This window comes from Ylistrum balloti, unplaced genomic scaffold (assembly GCF_031769215.1).
Source record: "Ylistrum balloti isolate Yb309-2 unplaced genomic scaffold, AGI_CSIRO_Ybal_v1 Utg372414, whole genome shotgun sequence".
NCBI lineage: Eukaryota > Metazoa > Mollusca > Bivalvia > Pectinida > Pectinidae > Ylistrum > Ylistrum balloti.
Genome location: NW_026783093.1, coordinates 122,766 through 134,359, shown reverse-complemented (window position 1 = coordinate 134,359; position 11,594 = coordinate 122,766). Strand labels below are relative to the sequence as shown.

At 39.6% G+C, this 11,594-nt stretch overlaps 1 pseudogene; it reads left to right on the top strand.

Annotated features, from left to right (window-relative positions):
- The first annotated feature begins 3,122 nt into the window (after window positions 1–3,122).
- Window positions 3,123–3,957, top strand: LOC132564612 (uncharacterized; annotated as a pseudogene).
- The last annotated feature ends 7,637 nt before the right edge of the window (window positions 3,958–11,594 follow it).

Genomic DNA, 11,594 nt, shown 5'->3' with positions numbered 1-11,594 from the left:
TCATCGTAGAATATTTCTTGAAATATTGACATTCATTTTGAACTTACTATATGTATAAGTACATGACTCAAATTAACTGACTGAAAGTTGCTTGTTTATTTTTGCCAATAAATTTATTTCAATGAAAATATTGGGACAAAGCAGTTCTTAGTATAATGTCGACATTACATACATTCCAATATTGATATCATTGGATGAAGAAAATTAATACACATAATCAATCACCAAAATAAAACATTATTTGAAGATTTACTGTAATAACAAGTAAAAAGTCATTTTAGCAAGTAAAATTTTAAGGCACTTGCTGTTTTTAGCAAGTGACAAAAAATGTTAAATTCGAGCCCTGGTTGTGATTAATACGACCTAGTGGAGCTGTGATTGATCATGGTTTGCACAACCTTGAAAAGTACTGGAATTTACAGTGGGGGTGGAAAAGTCCTTGAAAACTAATTTTGGTCGTGAAACTCCCTGAATTTAGAAACAATGCCTGGAAAAGTCCTTGAATCTTGCATATTCCGCAATTCCAAATGTTTCTTTTGCCTCCAAAACGTCAATAAATAATGCGTAAGTTATATACCTGCCGTCATTACGTTGCACTATTTAGGTAAAAATGTGTTAGGGTCTCGCTCATTGTTGTTTCCCAATTATCAATGGATCAAACCACATCAACTGTGTCATCGCGGTAACCAGTAATTAATTAATCTTTCTGTAGAAAATCTGTTTTTTTTTTTTAAATCTGACCCCTAAAAAGTACCGGCGCATTATACCTGAGTGCAAATTTCATCCCACTTCCTGTTGAAAATACATTGATTCCTTGGCATGACCAGTATAAACCACGTTTGCTCCCTGTTTGCAGCGCGAAGCGGACGGAAGAGCGTAGATTGCGCATTGTGTCCGCGCATGTTTGAATTACCTCCCTTTACCCATAGTTGTGACTAAAGCCCGGTACCGATGAAATGTGCAACGTAATGATGCCAGGTATATAACTTACGCATTATTTATGAAAAAACGCCAACAACCAAAAACAAAAATGATGGTAACTTTGAAAAAAAGAAATAGGCATTTTGTCATGTTAAAAACTGATATCAACATTTTATCTAATATAATATAAATATGGTAGCAAGTTTAATATTTCTCTGTGATATCTAAGACACTTAGAAATTGAGTCACCAATAAATAATTGTATTTAATACATAACGGACTTATTAATAAACCGTGGTCCAATTTAATTGGTCGTAACATATATTTCATCACTGTATGAATTATTTCGTCTGCTTCTGAACGGAACAAAGGATGCGAAATAAAAAAAATGGTTACTATTCCTTTTAATAGACAGAATCCGATACAAGATACCAAGACTAACAACTACAATATGAAATGTATATAATCTGTATGTTTACGCTGAGCAGTCGAACTTCGTTATTTCGAAAAGTTAGCCCAGTGGTTAGTGAAAAATTCAGATAACTGCCACTGAACAAACAAGAGTGTAAAATGAACATTCAAAATATATCAAACTGCCCTGTCTCGACAAACCTACAGCAAACACCAGGCCACGATTTTGTTTAATTCATGTCTGAATTTTTTTCTTACCACCAGTTATCTCTAACCAGCCTTTGAGCAACCGGAGCCTGATGGATAAGGTAAATAACTCAGATTTAAGGAATATCTTATTTCACATACTTACCTCTTCAGACATATTTGCGAATACATGATTTCCGACATTTTGCCTAGAAATGACTTTAGATTTGTGAATAATAGGCTATTAGATATATAGACTCGGATATCAGTAACTTAATCAACATGGCGTCATTAAGAATTACCTCTGTAGATATAATTGCAAGGCCGTGAATTTGCCATTGACTCTCCTCTCATATTAATACATAAAAAATCCCACACCAAATATAAGTGATTCACAGTAATCTTATAATCCTGGATGTCATATTGGCTTTGTTTGTACAATTTTTAGAGTTTTAAAGTCTAGCTTGTTATCTCCCTTGTCAACTAAATATTGCTCACTTGTAATGCTTTCTAGTGTGGTGTTCTCAGTGTCCATACGATGACTGCTGTCTACGGTTGATGCGTGAGTTACTTGTAGTTATTTGGTTTTAGTAGCCAGTCTGGTCTTTTTTTAAGTTTATTGACATCTTATTGTATATCTATCATCTTTGTTACTAATTTTCTCAAATTTAGGCTCTCCTTGCACCCTAGTTGTGCCAGATTGATTTGGGTCTTCTCTGAAACGCAAAATGTCTGACAGGCCGCCATCTTGGATTTTTACAAAAAGAAAAATTGTTACCGCTATTTCCTGAAAAATCCATAATGGACCAACTCAAATCTTATACATAAGTTCCCTTTGGTCTCTAGTTTTGCCCATTTGATTTTGGGACTGACCACGAAAAACAAAATGGCCGACAGATGGTCATCTTGGATTTCACTTAGTAAAGTTTGTTGTTGCTATTTCTTGAGAAGTACAGAATGGATCCACTTAAATTTCAGACATAGGTTCATCTTGATCCCTTGTGTGCCAGTCTGACTTTGAGACTGATCAGAAAAACAAAATGTTTGAGTACTGAATGGATCTCTCCGATATTATATTTAAGTTCCCTTCTCTTGAAAAAAATAAGTGTCGGACAGGTGGCCATTTTGGATTTTTACTATGAAGTTTATTATCACTATTCTTTCAGAAAGTACACAATGGATCCACTCAAATTTAAGACTGATCAGAAAAAAATTAAATGGAAATGGCTAACAGGTGGCCTTCTTTGATTTCACAATGAAGTTTGTTGTTGCTATTTCTTGAGATGTACTGAATGGAACTGTTGAGAAAACTTGTGAGATTAACCTGGCAGTGATTCCCTGGTTGCCTCCTTCCATGATTTAGGTAGTTTACCTTCCTACAGAGATTCTTAATATAATTGACAGTGGTTTACTCAACACATCTCTTCAGTTTGATATATACATTTGGATATATTTTCATTAGGACTAGTTGATTTGTTTCTGTCCATTTTCATGAGAGGTTTCCTTATGGTGCATACTCGAATGGTTGACTGGTAGGTGATGATTCTTTAGTAAAGACACTGATGAAATAGGTAGCCAATACTTCTGCTCTACTTGTTACAAATATGATACAAGTAAAATGTGTCCGAACTGGAAAATATGGTGCCAACGGTAGGACAGTCCGTCGACCAGAGAATTCCAGAGGTCAAGGACATGAGAGCCTGCACTCCGCCACTAGTAGTTGTCAATACTCCTGGTGTAGAGCGAGTTAGATTGATTCTGTGTGTTACAACGATAGTGGGCAGATTAAAAAACTGTCAAATGAGAAAGTCATAACGCCCATGTCTAAAAAGCCAATGGAACGACTGTCTTGCCAAAAAACATCAGAACAAGAGATATATGCCAAAGATGAACCAATATTTCCAATTGAAAATCTCTCTTCGCGGGAATTAGTGAGTAAAATATTGGAGCGACTTATCAGGTTTTGGGGACACTGAGCATTGACCAGCTGAAGGATTCTGTTAATGCTGATAACCTTTGTAAGGAAGTGAAATGATTGTCGTGTGATGGAACTTTGGAGGGAATGCTTAATGATAACAAAGAAGTGTTTTCTGTGACCAACTTTGGTGGAGAGGTGTATCAGGATGGAGAAGTCATTCGTTGGCAGATGTACAGATGTTCATGTCTTATGAATTATCGATGCATCATACTATTGCTTCCTCCGTCTAGGGTTTGTCAGTGATAAAAATGTCTAAATTTTGAAGTCTTTGATGTTAATGTAGAAAATCACAATTGGTCAAGGAATCGTCACGAGAAGGTGCACTGGGCCATAATTCCATAAATTTCCTACAAACAGACATCAAGGAAAATGTCAATACAATCACATCAAATTTACTTAAATTACAGCAGATTATGAACAAGAGAAAAACCTACACAGAGATTCCTGAAAAAGAGAATTAGATTAGATGTTCCAGAAGAGTAAGCGTCTCTGCTTCATTGAGTCCTACCCTGTAAATCTTGATCAATCCACGGAGATACTGAATGGAGATCACGTTTCCAACACAGAACAAAGTAAACAATTGAACCAACATATATACTAACGATCATTAAACACTTTAATGTTGATATATAACTCCAAATTTCAGGGGAACGTCTACTATTCAATCTGAAATGTGTCATTATTCGCAGGAATTAAACGTAGCATACAGGTTATGGCACATCTCAGGAACTAAAAGTCCGCCAATAGTGTCTGCCTCAGTCAAGTGTTACAGCATCCTCAATGATATGTCAAGATATATTATGATAATTTACATTGAAATATCATCTTTGATAGGTTGTGAAAAAGACCCCCAAAAAATCCTAATTCAAATTCCATAAAACTAGGGCGAAATATGAACAAAATAAATATTTACACTGAGACTCCTGAAACAGTACAAGGGTAATACGACCAAATGTTTTGTAAGAGTAAGCGTCTTCTGCTAAATCGACGACATCCGCCATGTAAACCATGGTCACTCCAAGTAAATAATGTCACGTTCTCAAATAAGAGCAAGGTATACAAAAATGGAACCAACAGGCAATTTAACGAGCATCCAGCTTCATATCGTACAAAGTAACTGAATGTTTCTCAAAGAAAACACCATGACAACCGTACAACTTTTCCTTATTTTTCATCAACATGCATCTTTTGAAAACTCTGTGTTACGAGTTTGTCCGATAGTTTACGACGTCTTGCAAGAAAGTCAATTGCGACATATTAGCACCATAGGTTGAGGATACAGGAATATTACTATCCAGAAATGGAAAATTGACAATAGTGGAATTGAAATCATACAACTTGGTGGAAAGCTGCTCATATTGGTTTCGTTGTAAGAAAAGATCAAAATAAGCGGCTGACGAAGCGTTTGGTGTCGGATGTTATCGAAACTATATCGGTGTGACCATTTTCTAGCTGAAGATATAAAGCGTTCAAATGCGTTAAGTTCCAAGAATCATCATTTCAAAACTTTATCAAGACAATGCAATAAATTGGTAGTATAGCAAAAAATACTATGACCTTATAATAATGGCTGAGAATTGAAACGATCATTGTCAATTTGCAACTTTCAGACAGGAAATATACAAAATATCAATGATCTAATAGTGGAACCTTATCCGTAATAGTTGTTTCAAACAAGGAGTGCACCGCTAATTCTTCACATCATTTCTCCCATCTCGACAAAAACCTTGATTTTCAGAATTTCGATGGTGTCATAAATGCCGTCATAATGTTTTCTAAATCATATTCTTTGACAGATTCTGATGGAAATTCAGCAACGATATCAATTGATTCTTTCGTGACTTAAATGTACATGGAAGCCGCCAGTAATGACATCACTCGAGATATGTCTTTCTCTAAATAAGGTTTAACAAATTGATGACGGAACAAAAATCAGCAGTCATGTGTTTTGGTCATAGTTAGTCACACGATCATTGCTTTTCAACAATTTAAATCCTGGATGGAAATCAATCTCGTTCATTTTCAGAACATTTTCAGAAAAATATAAACAACAGTAACTACCATATTGTCTCAGTAACTGTACTACATCTACATTACTGTCTCAGGTAGTAATTGTCCTACCTCTACATCACTGTCTCAGGTAGTAACTGTACTACATCTACATTACTGTCTCAGGTAGTAATTGTCCTACATCTACATTACTGTCTCAGGTAGTAACTGTCCTACATCTACATCACTGTCTCAGGTAGTAACTGTCCTACCTCTACATCACTGTCTCAGGTAGTAACTGTCCTACCTCTACATCACTGTCTCAGGTAGTAACTGTCCTACCTCTACATCACTGTCTCAGGTAATAACTATACTACATTTACATCACTGACTCAGGTAGTAATTGTCCTACCTCTACATCACTGTCTCGGGTAGTAACTGTCCTACCTCTACATCACTGTCTCAGGTAGTAACTGTCCTACCTCTACATTACTGTCTCAGGTAGTAACTGTTCTACCTCTACATTATTGTCTCAGGCATTAGCTGTCTTTCCTCTACATTACTGTCTTAGGTAGTAACTGTCATACCTCTACATCACAGTCTCAGGTAGTAACTGTCCTACCTCTACATCACTGTCTCAGGTAGTAACTGTCCTACCTCTACATTATTTTCTCATGTAGTAATTGTCCTACCTCTACATCACTGTCTCAGGTAGTAACTGTCCTACCTCTACATCACTGTCTCAGGTAGTAACTGTCCTACCTCTACATCACTGTCTCAGGTAGTAACTGTCCTACCTCTACATCACTGTCTCATGTAGTAACTGTCCTACCTCTACATCACTGTCTCAGGTAGTAACTGTCCTACCTCTACATCACTGTCTCAGGTAGTAACTGTCCTATATCTACATCACTGTCTCAGGTAGTAACTGTCCTACCTCTACATCACTGTCTCAGGTAGTAACTGTCCTACCTCTACATCACTGTCTCAGGTGGTAACTGTCCTACCTCTACATCACTGTCTCAGGTAGTGATTGTCCTACCTCTACATTACTGACTAAGGTAGTAATTGTCCTACCTCTAAATTACTGACTCAGGTAGTAATTGTCCTACCTCTACATCACTGTCTCAGGTAGTAACTGTCCTACCTCTACATCACTGTCTCAGGTAGTAACTGTCCTACCTCTACATTACTGTCTCATGTAGTAATTGTCCTACCTCTACATCACTGTCTCAGGTAGTAACTGTCCTACCTCTACATCACTGTCTCAGGTAGTAACTGTCCTACCTCTACATCACTGTCTCATGTAGTAACTATCCTACCTCTACATAAATGTCTCAGATAGTAACTGTACTACCTCTGTATCACTGTCTCAGGTAGTAACTGTCCTACCTCTACATTACTGTCTCAGGTAGTAACTGTCCTACCTCTACATCACTGTCTCAGGTAGTAACTGTCCTACCTCTACATCACTGTCTCAGGTAGTGACTGTCCTACCTCTACATCACTGTCTCAGGTAGTAACTGTCCTACCTCTACATCACTGTCTCAGGTAGTAATTGTCCTACCTCTACATCACTGTCTCAGGTAATAACTATACTACATTTACATCACTGACTCAGGTAGTAATTGTCCTACCTCTACATCACTGTCTCGGGTAGTAACTGTCCTACCTCTACATCACTGTCTCAGGTAGTAACTGTCCTACCTCTACATCACTGTCTCAGGTAGTAACTATCCTACCTCTACATTACTGTCTCAGGTAGTAACTGTCCTACTTCTACATCACTGTCTCATGTAGTAATTGTCCTACCTCTACATCACTGTCTCATGTAGTAATTGTCCTACCTCTACATCACTGTCTCAGGTAGTAACTGTCCTACCTCTACATCACTGTCTCAGGTAGTAACTGTCCTACCTCTACATCACTGTCTCATGTAGTAATTGTCCTACCTCTACATTACTGTCTCGGGTAGCAATTGTCCTACCTCTACATTACTGTCTCAGGTAGTAAATGTCCTACCTCTACATCACTGTCTCAGGTAGTAACTGTCCTACCTCTACATCACTGTCTCAGGTAGTAACTGTCCTACCTCTACATCACTGTCTCAGGTAGTAACTGTCCTACCTCTACATCACTGTCTCAGGTAGTAACTGTCCTACCTCTACATCACTGTCTCAGGTAGTAACTGTCCTACCTCTACATCACTGTCTCAGGTAGTAACTGTCCTACCTCTACATCACTGTCTCAGGTAGTAACTGTCCTACCTCTACATCACTGTCTCAGGTAGTAACTGTCCTACCTCTACATCACTGTCTCAGGTAGTAACTGTCTTACCTCTACATTACTGTCTCAGGTAGTAACTGTACTACATCGACATCACTGTCTCAGGTAGTAACTGTCCTACCTCTACATCACTGTCTCAGGTAGTAACTGTCCTACCTCTACATCACTGTCTCATGTAGTAACTGTCCTACCTCTACATCACTGTCTTAGGCAGTAACTGTCCTACCTCTGCATCACTGTCTCAGGTAGTAACTGTCCTACCTCTACATCACTGTCTCAGGTAGTAACTGTCCTACCTCTACATCACTGTCTCAGGTAGTAACTGTCCTACCTCTACATTACTGACTCAGGTAGTAACTGTCCTACCTCTACATCACTGTCTCAGGTAGTAACTGTCCTACCTCTACATCACTGTCTCATGTAGTAATTGTCCTACCTCTACATCACTGTCTCAGGTAGTAACTGTCCTACCTCTACATCACTGTCTCAGGTAGTAACTGTCCTACCTCTACATCACTGTCTCAGGTAGTAATTGTCCTACCTCTACATCACTGTCTCAGGTAATAACTATACTACATTTACATCACTGTCTCATGTAGTAATTGTCCTACCTCTACATCACTGTCTCAGGTAGTAACTGTCCTACCTCTACATCACTGTCTCATGTAGTAATTGTCCTACATCTACAACACTGTCTCATGTAGTAATTGTCCTACCTCTACATTACTGTCTCGGGTAGCAATTGTCCTACCTCTACATCACTGTCTCAGGTAGTAACTGTCCTACCTCTACATCACTGTCTCAGGTAGTAACTGTCCTACCTCTACATCACTGTCTCAGGTAGTAATTGTCCTACCTCTACATCACTGTCTCATGTAGTAACTTGTCCTACCTCTACATCACTGTCTCAGGTAGTAATTGTCCTACCTCTACATCACTGTCTCGGGTAGTAACTGTCCTACCTCTACATCACTGTCTCAGGTAGTAACTGTCCTACCTCTACATCACTGTCTCGGGTAGTAACTGTCCTACCTCTACATTACTGTCTCGGGTAGTAACTATCCTACCTCTACATCACTGTCTCAGGTAGTAACTGTCCTACCTCTACATCACTGTCTCAGGTAGTAACTGTCCTATCTCTACATTATTTTCTCATGTAGTAATTGTCCTACCTCTACATCACTGTCTCAGGTAGTAACTGTCCTACCTCTACATCATTGTCTCAGGTAGTAACTGTCCTTCCTCTACATCACTGTCTCAGGTAGTAACTGTCCTACCTCTACATCACTGTCTCCGGTGGTAACTGTCCTACATCTACATTACTGTCTCAGGTAGTAACTATCTTATATCTACATCACAGTCTCAATTAGTAACTGTCCTACCTCTACATCACTGTCTCAGGTAGTGATTGTCCTACCTCTACATCACTTCCTCAGGTGGTAACTGTCCTACCTCTACATCACTGTCTCAGGTAGTGATTGTCCTACCTCTACATTACTGACTAAGGTAGTAATTGTCCTACCTCTAAATTACTGACTCAGGTAGTAATTGTCCTACCTCTACATCACTGTCTCATGTAGTAACTTTCCTACCTCTACATCACAGTCTCAGGTAGTAATTGTCCTACCTCTACATCACTGTCTCATGTAGTAACTATCCTACCTCTACATTACTGTCTCAGGTAGTAACTGTCCTACTTCTACATCGCTGTCTCATGTAGTAACTGTCCTACCTCTACATCACTGTCTCAGGTAGTAACTGTCCTACCTCTACATCACTGTCTCAGGTAGTAACTGTCCTACCTCTACATCACTGTCTCATGTAGTAATTGTCCTACCTCTACATCACTGTCTCAGGTAGTAACTGTCCTACCTCTACATCACTGTCTCAGGTAGTAACTGTCCTACCTCTACATCACTGTCTCAGGTAGTAACTGTCCTACCTCTACATCACTGTCTCAGGTAGTAACTGTCCTACCTCTACATCACTGTCTCAGGTAGTAACTGTCTCTACCTCCTCTACATAAATGTCTCAGATAGTAACTGTACTACCTCTGTATCACTGTCTCAGGTAGTAACTGTCTTACCTCTACATTACTGTCTCAGGTAGTAACTGTACTACATCGACATCACTGTCTCAGGTAGTAACTGTCCTACCTCTACATCACTGTATCAGGTAGTAACTGTCCTACCTCTACATCACTGTCTCAGGTAGTAACTGTCCTACCTCTACATCACTGTCTCAGGTAGTAACTGTCCTACCTCTACATCACTGTCTCAGGTAGTAACTGTCCTACCTCTACATCACTGTCTCAGGTAGTAACTGTCCTACCTCTACATCACTGTCTCAGGTAGTAACTGTCCTACCTCTACATCACTGTCTCAGGTAGTAACTGTCCTACCTCTACATCACTGTCTCAGGTAGTAACTGTCCTACCTCTACATCACTGTCTCAGGTAGTACATCACTGTCTCAGGTAGTAACTGTCCTACCTCTACATCACTGTCTCAGGTAGTAACTGTAACCTCTACATCACTGTCTCAGGTAGTAACTGTCCTACTCTACATCACTGTCTCAGGTAGTAACTGTCCTACCTCTACATCACTGTCTCAGGTAGTAACTGTCTCAGGTAGTAACAGGTCACTGTCTCAGGTAGTAACTGTCCTACCTCTACATCACAGTCTCAGGTAGTAACTGTCCTACCTCTACATCACTGTCTCAGGTAGTAACTGTCCTACCTCTACATCACTGTCTCAGGTAGTAACTGTCCTACCTCTACATCACTGTCTCAGGTAGTAACTGTCCTGCCTCTACATCACTGTATCAGGTAGTAACTGTCCTACCTCTACATCACTGTCTCAGGTAGTAACTGTCCTACCTCTACATCACTGTATCAGGTAGTAACTGTCCTACCTCTACATCACTGTCTCAGGTAGTAACTGTACTACCTCTACATCACTGTCTCAGGTAGTAACTGTCCTACCTCTACATCACTGTCTCAGGTAGTAACTGTCCTACCTCTACATCACTGTCTCAGGTAGTAACTGTCCTACCTCTACATCACTGTCTCAGGTAGTAACTCTCCTACCTCTACATCACTGTCTCAGGTAGTAATGTCCTACCTCTACATCACTGTCTCAGGTACCTCTACATCACTGTCTCAGGTAGTAACTGTCCTACCTCTACATCACTGTCTCAGGTAGTAACTGTCCTACCTCTACATCACTGTCTCAGGTAGTAACTGTCTACCTCTACATACATCACTGTAACTGTCTCTACATCACTGTCTCAGGTAGTAACTGTCCTACCTCTACATCACTGTCTCAGGTAGTAACTGTCCTACCTCTACATCACTGTCTCAGGTAGTAACTGTCCTACCTCTACATCACTGTCTCAGGTAGTAACTGTCCTACCTCTACATCACTGTCTCAGGTAGTAACTGTCCTACCTCTACATCACTGTCTCATGTAGTAACTGTCCTACCTCTACATCATTGTCTCAGGTAGTAACTGTCCTACCTCTACATCATTGTCTCAGGTAGTAACTGTCCTACCTCTACATTACTGTCTCATGTAGTAACTGTCCTACCTCTACATTACTGTCTCAGGTAGTAACTGTCCTACCTCTACATCACTGTCTCAGGTAGTAACTGTCCTACCTCTACATCACTGTCTCAGGTAGTAACTGTCCTACCTCTACATCACTGTCTCAGGTAGTAACTGTCCTACCTCTACATCACTGTCTCAGGTAGTAACTGTCCTACCTCTACATCACTGTCTCAGGTAGTAACTGTCTTACCTCTACATTACTGTCTCAGGTAGTAA